We start from the raw sequence: 16,605 nt of genomic DNA on the forward strand, positions 1-16,605 counted from the left end.
GATGTCTGCTTTTATTTCAGCTTTCAGTCACTCATTGTGGAGATCACTGACTTGTGATCCAGTTTTGAGACTGACATAAGGGAGACCTAAGTTAGTGATGTTAACTTCAGGTGACTAAGTGTGATGAGGGCGAAGAGTACTGCACTTCCTGGTCTTGTCCTTCACTTTCTTTTATTAGCCACTGAATGAATTTCTGAATGTTTTGAACATGGGTTAAGTGCCAAGGGGTAGCTGTCAGAAATTTTTTTTAGAGAAAGGTTGGAATAGACTTGTGAGGTTGGTGAAGTTAAGTTAATGAGTACATACAAGTGTTTGTTTTTTCCTTAGCATTTGAGTAAACACTTTCTGATACCTATCTTCAACCTGTTGGGTTTCTTTGCTGTTTCTTGATGTCCAGATTAGCAGCAATGCCCAGGAACTCTTCTTTGCATCTTAGAAAAAGATGCCTATTATCTTTTTTGAATAGTTCTCTGTTATGACTGCTAGTATAAAACCCGTTTCAACTTCATACCTGTACTCCAGTTTTTATTGTTTACCATTTTATTTGTTGATGTAGTAGTGTATGTTTCTGGATTTTATCCCAGTGGCTTTTAACCTACCTGATTTAATTGAAGAGTCTCTTGATTTTCTCTATATTACTGTAGGAGCAGAAATGCTAGAGCTTGAGAATTGTCTCTAATGGAGCTGGTGGGATGTTTTTGATAACAGCTTTTCTGTTAAAGGACTTGCCTTTTTCCTTCACTTCATCATGGGCTGGCCTAGGCTGACAGGGAATTCTGGAGGTGTTCTAGTCTCCCCTTGCTCAAGCAGCACCATCTACAGCAGGTTGCCCAGGGCTTTGTCTGAGTGTGTTTTGAATATCTGCAGTGGAGACTCTGCCACCTCACTGGGCAACCTGTGCTGTGCCAGTGTTTGGTTGCCCTCAAGGCACAAAAGTGTTCCCTGTTGTTCACAGGGAGCATCCTGTGTTTCAGCTCTTTTGCTCTGGTCCTGACACTGGGCACTGCTGAAAGTAGCCTGACTGTGTCCCTTTCCTTCAGGTACTTAGACATATTGCTGAGGCACCACATCCCTCCCAGGCTTTTTTCTCTGGATTCAGGTGCTTGGCATAGTTAGAGCTGTAGTCCTTCAGGCAAACTAAATTTATATGTCTTTACTGGCCTTTGAGAAAGAGGTGGATTAAGCATTGAATTTAGTATGGGTGGTGTGGTATTCACAGTAATTAATGATTCTTGGTTGGTTGAGAAATGGGTGGGTTTAGAGAAAGTACTTTGAAAATGCAGTAAGAGGCATATTTCAAATTTGAATAATTTCTGTGCTTGCAAATGAGGACTAATTGACTGGTTCTAGCTGAATTGAAAACAATAATTCAGCAGTCTGTGAGGGAAGAAATAGGTTGAACACTGTTTGTTTTATTAGTGTCTGACAGTGATAAAATTGCCCAGGTCCTTTGTATGTTCTGTCTAGGAGTTGCACAGATTGCAAATGATGACTTGAAGTAAAATACATTGTTTAGGAAAAGTTACACTGAGTTCTTACCGCATATTGAACTCCATTTTGTGATGTTATGTACATCAAAAGTATTTTTAAAAGTACTTTTTAATGAGACTAAAGCCCACACTTTGCAGAACTATGGGAGTCCTAAATTAGAAGCTAACTGGACCAGCCTAGTTTTTGTACTCTTGCAAGTCCAGACACTTTTCCCAAAAACTGCAAGACCCCCACAACTGTAAAGAAAGGTTGAAATAAAGTTAGATGGTTAAAATTACTTGCATAGTTAGGTTGAATCTGGGATAGTGCTGGGATTACTTGCATAGTTGAATCTGCGAAGTGCTGGGATGACTCTTCTAGAACAGTCATCCAAAATGAAACATCATGAGGTGTAGTTTCTGCTAGGAAACCTGCCTCAAATATTTGGATGACTTTGCTCCCTTACTGATTCTGTGGATTACTGGGGAGTGCTTTTGAGAACTTCTGCCATGAAAGACAGTGAAGCAAGAATGTGTATAACTTATATTGTCCTCAATAAACAAATCCATTAAAATGGCAGATCAAGAGAAGATGTTCAAGTGTTTCATTAGTTATGAAATGACTCGCCCACTATAAAATATGATAAAACATAATGCAAGAAACTGCAAAACCATCCAATTTCAGTTAATTTTATTACTTAAGTAAAAATTGAACACAAAAATATACTGACTGAGGCATCTTGCCTTTCAGGCAAAAACAAGGTGATGTTGAACATTTGAGCCACACTGTGGTAACTAAAGGCCTTTCCACCCAGGAAAAAAAATAGGTAGCTGTTTGAAACTGGAACTGAATATAGGGGAAAACAAATGAAAGATATAGGGGAAAACAAATGGAAGAGTTGAGCAACTGGAGTCAGCATAATTTTTCTTCTTGGGACTTTGTTTAGGAGTGGTGAGGGGCCGGGAACTGCTTGTATGGTCATAGGTCCCCTTTATTGACAGACCTTGATTGAAAAGCTGATATATAACTCTTCCCCCTTTTCCAGTTGCTCCACAGTACTGGAGAAAAGTTAGGATTAGTTGTTAACGTGGACTTTTTATGATACTTTCTTTGACTTAGCAGGCAGGTTCTAATGCAGGATGTAAAGGGAGAAGGACAGAGCGAGTTGCTTGTGGAGGAGCAGGAGGAGGATGTGGCTTGGGGCTAGTTACAAGACAGGTTTGCAGTGGGGGAAAAACGGGGAAGAGTTTGGTGTTCTTGATCTTGATATGATGTGTTGCTACTTTGATTTGTTTGTTCAAATTATTCGGAGCCTGGTTCATGTAAGTAGAATCAGTAATGCTGGGGAACCTTAGGTGTGTCTTAACAAACAAACAAAATTCCTGCTTTGATGAACTGCACTGAAAGTGAGTAATGAAATAATATCAGGAATGATTAGCCATGGTGGAGTACCTGGGGGAGAGAAAGGGGTCTCTGTTCTCAGCGTCCCATTTGGCTGTTAAATCGGCCTGGTGAATTCTTTGACACTGAGACTATGTTTCAGTGCGCTGAAACGGTGTTGCTCTGTTAGTGTGTAGCGGCTGCGTCTCTGGTAATGCTGACTGCAAAGCTGTGAGGCTGTTTTGCATCTTACTTTTGGTATTCCTACAAATGTGTTTTTGTTCTGCATTTATGGCTATGTGTATTGTAGCATTGACAATTTGCTGTATGCCCCAGAAGCTTATATATGAACAGATATGCTGGAAAGACTGTGAAAGTTTTTTTTAAGATAATATTTTTTTTCTTTTCTAAAACAGACATGTTGAAGGGGATAAGCTATCTCTTCTGGCACTCAGTAATTCTGAGGAAAGTTAATTCTCCTGGTAGATTCACGTAGTCATTCTGTTGAATAAAATAAGAGCATTACCATTTCTTACATTTCCTGAAAAATCTCAGCTATATGCTTTTCAAGTTCCCTACCAGGTGAAGTAACCTTATGTAAATATAGGTCAAACACTTTGCTAAACTTTGCTAAAATGTATATATGAACTTTATTTTGTTGTAGTTAAAACCTAAAAGCATTCATCTGGAAACACGGCAAAGCCTGAAAATGGAGCTTCACACTAGGCTGGTTTATCTAAATGCATGTTTGGGCATTATAACTCTCTTGTATTTTATATTGGTATGGTATTTATGGCTGGAAAGGTGTGGGGCTCTGCTTTCCTGAAATCTCAAAGACCAGCTGGGAGGAAGTGATATGTTTAGTTCTTTCAGTACTTGGTGTATATTGACCTCCCAAGGATTAAGTTTTGGGGATGTATCAAAGCTTGTATTGAATAAATTAAAAGGTTTGGATCTCTATTAAGCTTCAGATGAGTTTAAAAGAAAAAAGCTCCTCAAAAGCTCCTCGTGAAGAAGATGATGGGAAAGCTTCCCAGTTGTGTTAAATTAAAAACATCACACACCCAAAAGACTTAATGTTAACCAAAACACGATCATATGTGTCTGGGACTTACACTTTCAATTCTTTTACACAATTGGATATCTTGCTAAAGCTCTAGAAGAGTGCACTAAAGAAATACTTGTTTGTGGTGTAATTTGACATCAGTGTACTTCTAAAGGTTCAACAACTAGCATTTCAGTCATGGTATAATGTTTGCTGACAAGTGAATTCCAGATAAACGTTTATTTAGTTTTAGTTGCCTCTGAAGTAAAACTACAGCGTTTAGTGTGTTCACATTAGTTTGTAAGGTTGGTTTTTTTTTTTTTGTTTTTTTGGTTTTTTTTGTTTTGTTAATTCACCAGGTTTTGTCCTAGTGTTTCTTCTCACTTAATGTCATTTTCCCTTGATCTCTCTTTTATTCCTCATTTGATTTTGGTAGGAACTGATAAATCAGTCGAACAAAGGTTTGTGTTCTCAAATGTACTTGCATATTAGAATATATATGAAAGTCTAACATAATCTCAGATATGGAAGGCCTTACTCTTGGTGCTGTGTGTGCTAGGAATTTTCTGGGTTTTATTTGTTCTGTATACAAGAGTTGAGATTTTGGAATGGTTTTCAGGGAAGTTATGTCTCTGGCTCTTAGCATGAGATAATTCATTTAAACATACTTTTTCCTTCCCTTTCTTCTTTTTTTGGCAAAATAAAATCTAAAAGGAGCGCAAAATGTTTTACTTTGAAGTATTTACAACTCTTCAAATGGACTTTCATGAATAGGTGGAAGTAAAAATTCTACTCTTTTAAGTTGTTGTTTTCAGCAGTTGTATGTGTACTCCATAATGTTTAAATGCAGTGTATTGAGAGTTGTTTTATCCCATTCTATCAGTCTCTTGCATTTGATCCTGTGCAGAAATTCCTGTGATGTGGCTGCGAGCTCACAGTATCTTCCAAAAAATCTCAAGAACTCAAACTTCAGGGCAGTGTTCTTTTGAATATCAAAACTAAGGTCATTCTAACGCCTTTGTCCTTAGAGTTTTAGAGCATAGCGACAGGGTTGGTAAGTATAGTTTTTCTAATATTAGACATCAAAAACTGAAGGAACCAAAAGGACAGTACCTACTTAGATGAGACTTGTATACTTTCAAAAAAACTACCTTAAAGCCCTGCAGAACAGCAAATTTCAGTGTTCTGGAGGTGAGACAGGGGGTTTTTAGTCATTTACTTTCTGCTGATTGCAGTTTTGGGTGACTGCTCTTATACTCTTTTCCCTGATCAGAGGAAATATGTTACATTCTTCCTTTTAAATGTTTATTTTTGCTTTATTCTACTGATTCAGGTTCTTACTAGTTTTCAAAAAGCCATGTTTTGGACAGTGTTCTCATTGAACTTGAAAAATAGTCTTGTGTTAAATTGAGAACACATTTAAGGCATCATACTGTTCTGCATTTTAAACTTGTCTACTATTGGTTTCTGAATTTATTTACAGTGTCATCTTGGCTTTTTCAGCAAGTGTGCTTAACAATCCCCTGCTGTGCTAGAATTTTTAAACAAGGCTCTGTAAATGACTGTAAATTATTACTGTGTTTAAAAAGCTGTTACTGAACTTTGTAATGCAATTTTTAGAACTTGTAATGTTTTATCTTGACTATTCCTTGCTCATCCTTTGCTTCATTTCTGTATACATACAGTTTCTGACTTCCTTGGAGAAAACTGATGTTTACAACACATCTTTTGAAATGGTTTTAAATATTGTCATTGTCAAACCTTTTGTTTTGTGAAGTTCTTCTAGGGGCAGTATGCTCTCTGTAGCTGGTACCTGTAATATTTCAATGTTGTTGCTTGAATTGAGCACTGCAGTTAGCACAATGTGTATTCCAGTCTCAGAATTCATATGTGTACTGATAGTGAGGTGTACAGTTAGAGTAAATAAGCTGTTTCAGGAGCTGTGTATAGAGTACAACTCCATTTTGTTTCAAAAGTGAGTAACTTCATCTTACAGGAAAGTGCTTGGTCTTTCAGACTTTCAGTGGTTAAATGGACAGGTCACTACTATCTTCTTTGAATGTTTTAGAAAACACATTTTCTATTTAGGCATTTTAGTATTGCCTTGCACAGTATATAAACTTGGCATACCTGTGTGGAATCAGGGACTGTGATTCATTCCTATGCTGTACTCAACTAACTCGGACTACAAAAATATGTTAGAAGGGAGTGCTAACTTGGTGAAGATAAGGGACTACATTAATATGAAAAGGAATTTTTAATGGCTTAACAATAGGAAGGGAGTTTTGAAGAAAAGCTTTATATGCTTGTTCAGATTTTGTGAACTTAAAAAGTCAATATTACTCTTGCCCTTGTGTGAATTTTATTGTGAGCTGGTTTCTTGTAAAGAAGTGATGGAAGAGAATGACAACTTCCTACTGGAGACAGCGAACACAATAACATTTAAGTCAGACCATGTTAGCAGAAGAAGGTACAGATGGAGCTGGAACAGTGGTCATGGGTCTTAGAAAAAGCATACAGGTCATTCTCCACCCCATTTATGTTTAGAGAGAAAGTAAATACTGAATTAAATGCAGTAAAACTGTAGGCAATTTGATGCTTTATGTGAGCACCTTGTCTCTTTGGTATCTTCCTCAGAAAATTTAAGAAAGTAAGAAGTGAGAGACTAATTTAATTTTGATTTAATTTCAAGAATGAAATTGAGTTCTGCATAGAGGGCTTTTTATTTGCCTGCTCCTTTCTAGCATGTTTTAGGTTGTAAAGATAATTAATCCATCATCTCTTTCAAAAGTTTGGTATCATTTTTGTGCAGGTGAGATAGACCTGACTTCACATGAGTTCTAGACTGAAGAAATAGCTGAATTTACACATGACACCAAGTTGAGAAGCTGGGGTTGTGAGGAAAATAATACTCAAAATCAGGGGGGAAAGCTTGGGGTAAACCCAAAGTTTCTGACTGAAGCAAGTTAACATGAGGATTAGTATCAGAGGAAGCTTGTCAAACCTGCTTGTTTTAAGCTAGACAAAATGGTAACAACAGTTGTGACTGTAAGAAAGAGCCATCCAGAGGTGGCAGGGAAATGGAAGTGATCTTTGATGGTTTTCAGTTCTTGGTGCTGTTTTAGTTGTTTCTTGTTTTTGAGCACCTGACAGTAAGTTTGTAAAAGGATTTCACTCACTTCTCACAGTGTTTTTTAACTTTGAAAGGCTAAACTGAGCCAAATGGCTGATAGTTTTCATTAAGATGTGATGTACAGTGATTGTGAAGAAAGGAAATGGCTAACACTGCCTTACAAACTATTATTTCTTTTCCTCCTTCTGAAACTTTAAATTCAGAGACAATGTATGTCACTGCAAAAACAAAAAAAAAACAACTGGAAAAAAAAACGTATTTTGTTTTGGTGGATATTCCTGCCTAAGATTAGTCTTGAGAAATATAATCTGGGACAAAAAAAGTATAGAAAGATGTTCTGGAATATTTTGCTTTATTTAAAAGTGTTTTTCTGCAAGACTCCTAGCTTTCTTTTGTCTTCTGAGTATAAGAACGTATCACAAGGAGTGGTTTGTGCTGGTGGTCTTCCCTTGGTGTCTAGTTTGGGGGTTGGGAAGGTGCAGGAAGGATACTGAGCTGTCTGGTGTTGCTACCAAAACTGAAGCTAAAATCAGAAATCTGCTATCACATTTTATAGATACAGCATTACTGATTACAGAGTGTATTTCCTTCTATATCAGTTGTGGCTTGTAATTTCAGCATTGCTTTTTTTGTGTGTGTGTTGTACTGTGATCTGATGAGTGGCGTAAGTCTGAATTAATCCTGCCCTCCAAAACTTTTCTGTGGTGGCACTTTCTACTTTGTCCCTCACTGTCAATTCTAGTGTGAATTAAATAGGGGTCTTTTTTTTTATGCAGTTGAGTATGTTTCTGCAAGTGTGAGAATGTCTCTGCTCTTGCTCTGCTATTTTTAGTCCTCTTGCTTGTATCTGTTTCTATTCAAAGAATTCCTTTGGAAGCTGTTCCAGGAGAGAGTGGTTTGGTGACGCTGGGGGAGACAGGGAAAGTGCAGGCAAGGAGTGTGTTTGTGATCTGGCAGCGAGATGCCCGATGTGCAGCACTGCTTGCTGTGTGACACCTTGTTTCTGAGCAAACTGTTCCAAGAGAATTCCCCCTGCTGAGTATTGTCCTGCCAGGTGTTACATGGTTCTTTGTGTCATTTGGAGTGCCTGGGTTTCTACTTGAATCTTATTACTCAATTTGTTTTTCTGTGGAAACAGCAATTCATTTTAGAGGCTGATCAGGTATGGGCTGTTATATCAGAGCAGGTAACTGAAGTGTGCATTTCTAGCATTTAATAACCAAAGCCAGCTGTTCCCAGTACTTGTTCTTTTTTTTCTTGTTCAGTTTTCTGAAACAGCTTATTCTGGATTAGCTTTCCTAGTAAATTGGTTTAAAAGTTTTCACTTGTTATTTAACAGCCTTTTTTTTTTTGTGGTTGCGTGCATTACTCATCTTGTGAGTACAGGTAGCTGTTGGTTGTAATGGTAGTGATAAGTGGGGGTGATCCATTTTTTTTTTAGTTTAAGTGCTGTATCTTATGGTTGGTAGTATTGACAAACTGGTGGAAGCCTGAGTGGTGTGTTTGCTGACAGCCCAAGCTTTGACTGTTCTGGGAGTGTCCTGCTGACATTGTCACAAGAAGGGCAGGGACAAGTGGTTTTGACACAAATCAGTCACAGTTAGTACAGGAAGGTCATCAACCCTGTGCAGCCTCAGTGGAGTACTTCAATCTTATCTGAGATGCTTTGGCCACTTAAGAACTTTTTTGTGTTGTGGTATTGATGGCTTAATGAGAGTGTGGCCTGAGTTCTTATGTACTTTCATGTATTCTTTGAAGAGAACATCTGTAACTTGTGTAGTTGGTACTCTGCAGCTGTTTTCTCACCTACATGTATATGTGTGTGCCCTGAGCCCACCTGGGCTTTTTGCTGACCCCAGAGTCCATCTCAGGCTGGAAAGCTTTGCAAATTATTGCAGTCTGAAGAGGCTTTACTTTGTGATTCTTTTAGTGGAGAGAGCCATTCAAAGAACTGCCAAGTCACCCAGCTCTGTTTTCCTCAATGGTTTTGTCTGGATTTCCTCCTCTCCCCCTCAGAGGGGATGCTGTGAGTTTTAATGCGCTGGCAGAGTAAACAAACCTTGTCAAGGTGGGGCTTTTGAGGTAATGGGTGGACGTTTAATTTTGTTATTCCTCTAAAAGTGAAATCCATAGATGACTGGCAAAAGTATTGAATATTCAGTTGTGTATACAAAATCATTAAAGATTGTTATGGGTCAATAAGTTGCTTTGGACTAGTTTGAATCTATTTTAATGTCTGAAGCTGAATGTAAACATACAGTTCTGTAGCTGGGGGAAAAGACTGTAGTTTGGGTTAACATAAGCTGTGTCGGCGTGGCTATTCTGATGCTGATTATACCCTCCTCTTCTTTGGATAAAAACACCTCCAAATCTTAAACATACTCTTCACTGCAAGTTACTAACTGTTTGCTAACAGGTATCTGAGAGGTTGAACATGAAGTGTTCCTCAGTGAACGTGATAGAAGCCTCTTTTCTTCCAAGATAGTTATATATTCAAATGTACACTTTACTTCAAAACTCCCCTGAGAGGTTGGGGTTTTCTTGTTTTGTGTTTAAAATACCTATGGAGAATTGTTTCTAATTTTTTTGATTGCACACATGGGCTTGACCAGGATCGTGCTCTACTGGATCCCAGAAAAACAAAATACATTTCTACCTGTGCTGTAATGGTGCCTTGTCTACTAAAAGCAGGTTCCCCCTTTCCTCATGAACTTGGTCCCTGTACCTCCTGTCAGATTCAGCAGTTGTATAGCCACATAGTTTTCCACCGGATAAGCTTGTTGAACTGACTGATTGTTTTGTTTTAGAGGCTTTAGTTTGCTCCTGGGTGAGCCTACTGAACCGACTCCCTCTGCAGCTGCAGGATCATTAGCCGAATTGAAGGAAAGGAGCAATATTTTGTGGTTAAGGAGTGGGGGAGCAGGCATGCCATTTCTGGTGATTGCTCACAGTTGTGTGGTATTAGATGTGAGCTGATACTTGATTTTAATGGAACAAACTGTATGGGTTCTGCTCAAGCTCTGGATTGAACTTCAAGTGAATATAGAGCCATGTCCCAAAGGGAAACTAAAACTCCAGTCCAACCATGGGGTTTTTTGACCTTAAGTGTGCTCAGCCATCCTTTACTTGCTTGAGAGACTTCAGGAAGGCTGTGTGGGTTCTGGTTGCAGAGGATAATGATTTTCAGGCTCTGAAAAGCCTGCTAGTTAGTTTTTTTTCTCCTCCGGCTGCAATAAACCTTTTTTTTACTAAATACTAGTTAATATTTTTTCCAATCCTCCTAGTTAATGCAGTGAATAATTCAATTGGAGTGTCTGGTGGCTGGTTGTCCAAGAGAATTCCTGTTTCCTGTATATTTAATTGTTTCATTTTTATTTGGGCCAGTGCAGGGGTTTTTTTCCTGTTTTGGTTTTGGTAGGTTTGGGGTTTTTTTGGTGTGTTGGTGTGTTGTGGTGTTTTTTTGTGTGGGTTTTTGGTGTGGTTTTTTTTTTTTTTTTTTTTTTTTTGTTTTTTTTTTTTTTTGGTTTTTTTTTTTTTGTTTCATGGCAACAGCTGTGGTCTAATCTCTGTTAACAAGTTCTGATAGTCCAGAGTATGGTGCTTAGAAAACAATGTGCAGTTTGTCTATGTCTCTCTGTCTCTCTGTTCCTTGAAATTTCAGTACAGTTAATCATAACTGTTGGTAACTAGTGTATTTTGCAGGTCCTTGCAAGCATGGGTCGTATGCAAACATATTAGTTCAGGGAGCAGAACCTGATTCCTTGTAGATACTGATGTCTGAAACACAAGGTCAGGTCCTCTGAATGTTTTAGGACTCTGGACTGCCTTTGATTGTCCAGAGTCACTCAGGTGCATACAGACCGCAGTGGAGCTGGGTGAGTTTTGCTAATAAGGTTTTCACGAGTCTGAAGATTGACTTGGCTGTGTGGAAGATAAAGTTCTAGGTGGAAGTTAGTCAGACTTCTCTGATTTTGGTGTGATTGATTGTCTTACCTTTCTTTTTTTTTGTAAATACCGATTAAAGTTGCATTTCTTCCTTCAGAAATTTCTGTATGAATAAGGGTACATGTTGCTTCAGAAGCTTCAATATTTTTAAAGAAATTATGAGGACAAGTCTGCAGGACGTCTATTGACTGTAGCTGGTGGATTTTGGTTAAAACCAGAGAAACACCAGTATATACTGAAATGTGAAGCACGTCTCTCAGTCAGACACACTGGGATAATAGGAAAAAAATAGATACTCTGAGAGGATTTTAAAAAAAATGGTAATTATAATACCTAACTTCCATGGTGGAAACATGCTTTACTACTGGAAAATGTGCTGTGTTCAGTCCCTTGTGCACATCATACTTTTGGGCTCTGAATATGTGACCAGCTTTTGCCTATCTCCAGTCTTTTGAGGAGGAGCACTTGCTCTTCCAAAACTTCTACCACATGCTGTCTTTTATTTGTAAGACCTCTTTGTGTATTTCTTTGTCTTACTTTGCATAGCATATGGTTAGGAGTACTAATCCTTAAAATAAAATTATTTTTTTCTGGTATTAAGGAGAAATTTCTGATTTGTGCAGATGAGAACATGTTCTTAGCTAGTTACAGATTTGCCTAGCAGGATAATTGTTTCAAGTAACAACTTGGAGGGCTTTCAAAAGGTGGGTAAGAATAGTCACTTGGTTATTGGTTACAGTTTGTTAACATGGCTTGTTTATGTGTTAGTTTGTGTTTGTGCTGGTATGCAGACTGTCCCCAGCAATACTCTTTCCTTGGTAAAACATAAGAGCATATAGATAGTAAAGTTTCTCTCTCCTTTAGTGTTCTGCCAGTGATGCAGGTCAATATTTTTCCTATTTGCCATAGAAGACTGTAAGATTAGACATGAATTCTCCCAGGATCCATAAACTCACGTTCAGTGTAGTTGCTTGGGGCAATACAGACTCTGAGCCATCAGCATGGCTCCCGAGGAACGTCTGACTCCTGCAAACTCTTCCTGTTTCAATCAGCAATAAAGATGGTGAGATGCTCTGGACAACAGCACTCAGGGGAAATGCATTACATCGATGCTTTGCAGACATAATTTTTTCCTGCTGTTCTTTTCCTTCCTGCTCATGAAATCCTACAGCTGGAGCAATAAAAATCTAAGTTCACTGTACATGTACAGTAGTTATGCCCTCCTGAGGCAGTGTCCTGCAGCCTTTTCCCAACCCTGTCACTGTGAGAAATCCTTGACTGGTAACTTTGTATTTTGAATATAAAAAAGCAATCACATTTTTAAGGTGTTCACAGAGGTCTTTCTGTGGTTTATCACAGCTCCTTGTCCAGGAATCGAGGAAGTAACTTTCTTGAGACTGCCTTAGGAAAGCAATCAAAACTGCAGATTTATTTTTCAACTGATGCAAGTGAATATTTAACTTCTAGAGCAATCTTGAAAGTCAGTTGCTATTGCTATTGCTGTGTCTGTTCCTGGAAGTTCAGTAATAGATTTCCCAAATCTTGGGGGTTTGCAACCATGTCAAATCAACTTTTATCCTCTATTTCTGATTTCTAAGTCTAAAAGTTCTTGCTGAAGGAAGATAGAACAACATATCACATAAAACATCATAATAGCTTTAAAAACCTGCTATTTGTGTTGATATGTGTTCAATTAATCTTTGATTATTTGCCTTTCTCTTTTCCTTTTAAAATCCAAAGCGGAAACACAACTAAATGTCTTGGATAAGACAAGGGATGAAGACTTTGGAGGTGGGGAATTTGGTAGTTTTAGGAAGGATTAAGTTATAATATTTTGTTACTGCTTTTTTAAGCTAGAATAATCCTTGCCATTCCATGTTACACATTTCTGGAGCTGCAGTTGTAGTATAGGTTGTTGGGATAAAACATGCTGTACAGACAGAAAACTAAAACAAAAGATTGAGAGTTGGGATGGCTTTCATCATAGATTCTTCTGTTGCTTTCCATTTTTAATGGAACTCTTTTAAATGCAGTCATAACTGATGATAAAGGCATTTTTAAATGTTAGTTTTGTTTGGGTTTTGGTTTTTGTTTGTTTTTAAATTAGTAAAGACAGCCTTGGTCTGTGGGTACTAGGTTACATCAGTGAAAAAAGCAAAAAGTTTAGAGGAATCTTGTGCATATTCTTTAATTGTCATGAGAATACAGGCACTTCTTTATACAAGAATTTTGGGAAGCCCTCTCTTTCTTTAATTCTTTCTCCTTTTTTTCACTAGTGCTCTGTACTATGATATAGAAAGTGATGAAACTAGTATTAGTTTCATTTAATATTTTATATGTTTCTTCAAATACAGCTGTTTTGATTACTTATTAGAATTGCAGTGTCTGCAAGGTCAGGTATTAACTGCTGATAGGGGACTTCTGCACTGCACCAGATGCTGACATGCGAACTGAAGCATCTTCTTACCTGAATATTTTTTAAAATCTTTATTAAATAGATTTTAATTGTTTTCTTCCTCCCAGTCTCAAATCATATTTCCTCATTTGATCTACAGTGAAAATTAAGTTCATCAGTTTGTGATATCCTGCTCATTACTGTGGCAGCAGCCTGCCAAACAGACTTGATGAATACTACAAGTTGGAGAGAATAAGAAGCTGCTTTGTGAGCAAGGAAATGTTCTTGTTCAGGCCCATCTAATCAATTAATAATATCACACTTATGCTCAAAACTGTTTTCACTGTGATAATTTGGAGGCACTGCCTCCCTGCTGCTGTTGCTTCTTACTCTGCAGTAGATGCGGCTGGGCATGAAGCCTCAGCCATGTGTCCCTGCTCAGTGCAGTGTCTGAGGTGGAGCACAGACCTGCAGCTGCTGTGTCTGGACACTGCCAGTACAGTGGGAGCCAACTTAAGAGGAAGTAAAATAACAGTATTTTGAAAGTTCTCTTTTTATCAGGCTGCCAATTGTGCTTTTAAGAAGACTAGATTGCGTCTGACGGATTGTAGCATGTCCTTGTTGTCTTGTTGGGGACTGTCAAACTGAGTGTGGGGTTCCACAGTTGCCTGAGGCAAGTACAAGTCCATCCTGCTGCCTGTACCTTTGCTGGGCTTTTTTTTTTTTGGTTCTAACCTGCCAAATAGTGCTGCTCATGTACCGCACAATCAGGAGGATGAAGATCTCCTTTAAAAACGCTGTTAAGCTGTTCAGGTTGATTGAGCTGTTCCCACAGCAGCCTGATCTTTCTGTGCTATGTTGTCTCCCAGGAGTGTTTCAGCCATTTGTGTGCCTGCCTTTTTTCTTAAAGTATCCTTTCATCCTGAAGAACAAGTATGGCTTGAGCAGTGGTGGAGATACATGCTAGAAAAGAGGAAGAGACACAATCTGCTTGAGGAACCATAGATTGCCTGGCTGCCAAAGAGTAGGGTGTAGTTCAGCACGTGCTTTGCAAACACACAGAAAACTTTTAAATATAAGTGTCCTGCTGTCCTGTCTAAAATATGAATCACCACCTTTTCAGTGGCTTTGGTGATATTGGGGGAAATCACACTGACAGAAATATCAAAATTCCTAGGTACAATAATAAATATGATGTTAATTCAGAAATTATGAACAAATTGAGACCCAATGGAGTTATTTTCTCAACAGATCTTAAGTTGTGATGGGCTGATTCTAGACAACCATATATGAAACTATAAGCTTGTCTTTCAGAGAAGTTAGTGCTCTCTTGTGTGCTCTATTCAGAGTTTTTTGCGTTGCTCATTGTAGTAGTTTGAATTGTGATAAGCAGTCTGATCCTTGGATAAAGAAACACCAAAAAAAATTCCAATGAAACAAAAAGCTAACTCAAAGGCCATTATTAGTCTACATAAATTGAAGTTTTTGGATTTTGTCAGTCCAGTCAGCAAAGCTTATAAAGCAGATTTTAACATAAACAGCTGAAGTAATACTACTGCAGACTCAGCTGAAAATGTCCATATGTCTTTAATGTATCAGTGAATGGCCATGAGCAGATAGTCAGTGATAAATGTTCAATTTGCTGCCCAGAGCCTCTCCACATCTACTTTATGCTTTGCTGCATTCCTTAGAATATGGTGTCAATAGCTCAGGTAACTTTTTGTTTGGGCTGTATCTGGCCTTCTTGTCAGATACAATGCTCTGAAGGTCTATGTGTTCTGGGCCTTAGAATGCAATGCACTTAGACTGCTTTAAGGGACTGTGACATAAATTGGCTTTCTTCAGTGCATTCAGAAAGTTGTAGAAACACAGTATTCCAATACAGCTTATAACTGCAGTCAGTTCCTGATCAAGTATATTTCTTACGGAAATATACTTTTCTCCTAGACATTAAAGCAGTATGGAACACTTTAGCTAGTACATAAATAAATTCAATGTCAGGGTTCAATTTTCACCAACAAAAATGTATTTTTAAAGAAGAGATTTAGGTGATAATGTAGTTAATTGTCTTTTTGATTGTAGGTGAGGCTCTGGAGTATCATAAATTGGTATTTAAACTGAAGCATGTCATTGCAGCTTTAATTGTTGAATGTGCATTACTTGTGACTGCCAGTGATTCAGTTAGGTGTTGAAGAGGTCCCAGTCCATGAGATTGCAGTGTGCTCATCTTCCTGAAGAACGAGGAGACTGAGGGGGTCCTCACAGCAGTCTACAACTTCCTTGTAAGCGGAAGAGGAGGGGGAGGAGAGGCAGACACTGATCTCTCTGTGGTGACCAGTGACAGGATCTGAAGGAATAGCCTGGAATTGTGTCATGGCTGCTTTTCTTCGGGTATTATAATAAAAGTTCTTCACCCAGGGGGTGGTTTGGCACTGGAACTGGCTCTCCAGGGAAGTGGTCACAGCACCAAGCCTGACAGAGCGCAAGAAGTGTTTGGACAATAGTCTTGGACACATGGTGTGACTTTTGGGAATGGTCCTGTGCTGGGCCAAGAATTGGACTAGATGATCCTGATGAGTCCCTTCCAGTTGAGCTTGTGTAATTCTGTGGTTATTGTGAGCTGAGCTCAGTGCTAGGCAGCTGTTGCCCTAGCAAGTTTTGTGTTGAGGCCTGCTCATAATAATGGAACTGCAGTAGAAGCACTTGGCTGTTTGTTTGTACATCTCCTTCTGCCCAGGTGCACCTCTTGCAAATTGTCCTTACTTCCAAAAATTTTCAGTTTTACTTTTTGACCTTATGGTCAGAAAGTAAACCAGGAAGTTGAATGTGAGCATTCTAACCATTTGAAAGATCTGTTACAGTTGCCATAGCTGCTATAAACCATGCTCATTGATTAGTCCTGTGCTAAATGCTGTACAAACAGGGGCAAAAATAATGTCTTGTTTCAAAGTAATTTTAGTACTAGAGAACAAATAAGAATGAAATCTGAGAGCCACAGATGGGGTAACATTGATGTGGAGGCGGGATTTGGGTTTTTTTTGGGGTTTCGCTGTTGCCATACAGCCACAGTATGTTTAAAGCAGGGTTATAGGTAGATTTATAAATTGTTTCTGTAAATATGAGAGAGAATAAAACAAAAGTACTGACTATAGAGGCTGGATTTAAACCTAATCATCATAATTTCTTTTATAAATGAAAGAAGAAAAGCAGAGTTGGAATTGGCCATGACCTCCATTA

The sequence above is a fragment of the Geospiza fortis genome, unplaced genomic scaffold, assembly GCF_000277835.1.
Source record: "Geospiza fortis unplaced genomic scaffold, GeoFor_1.0 scaffold49, whole genome shotgun sequence".
NCBI classification, from domain to species: Eukaryota; Metazoa; Chordata; class Aves; order Passeriformes; family Thraupidae; genus Geospiza; species Geospiza fortis.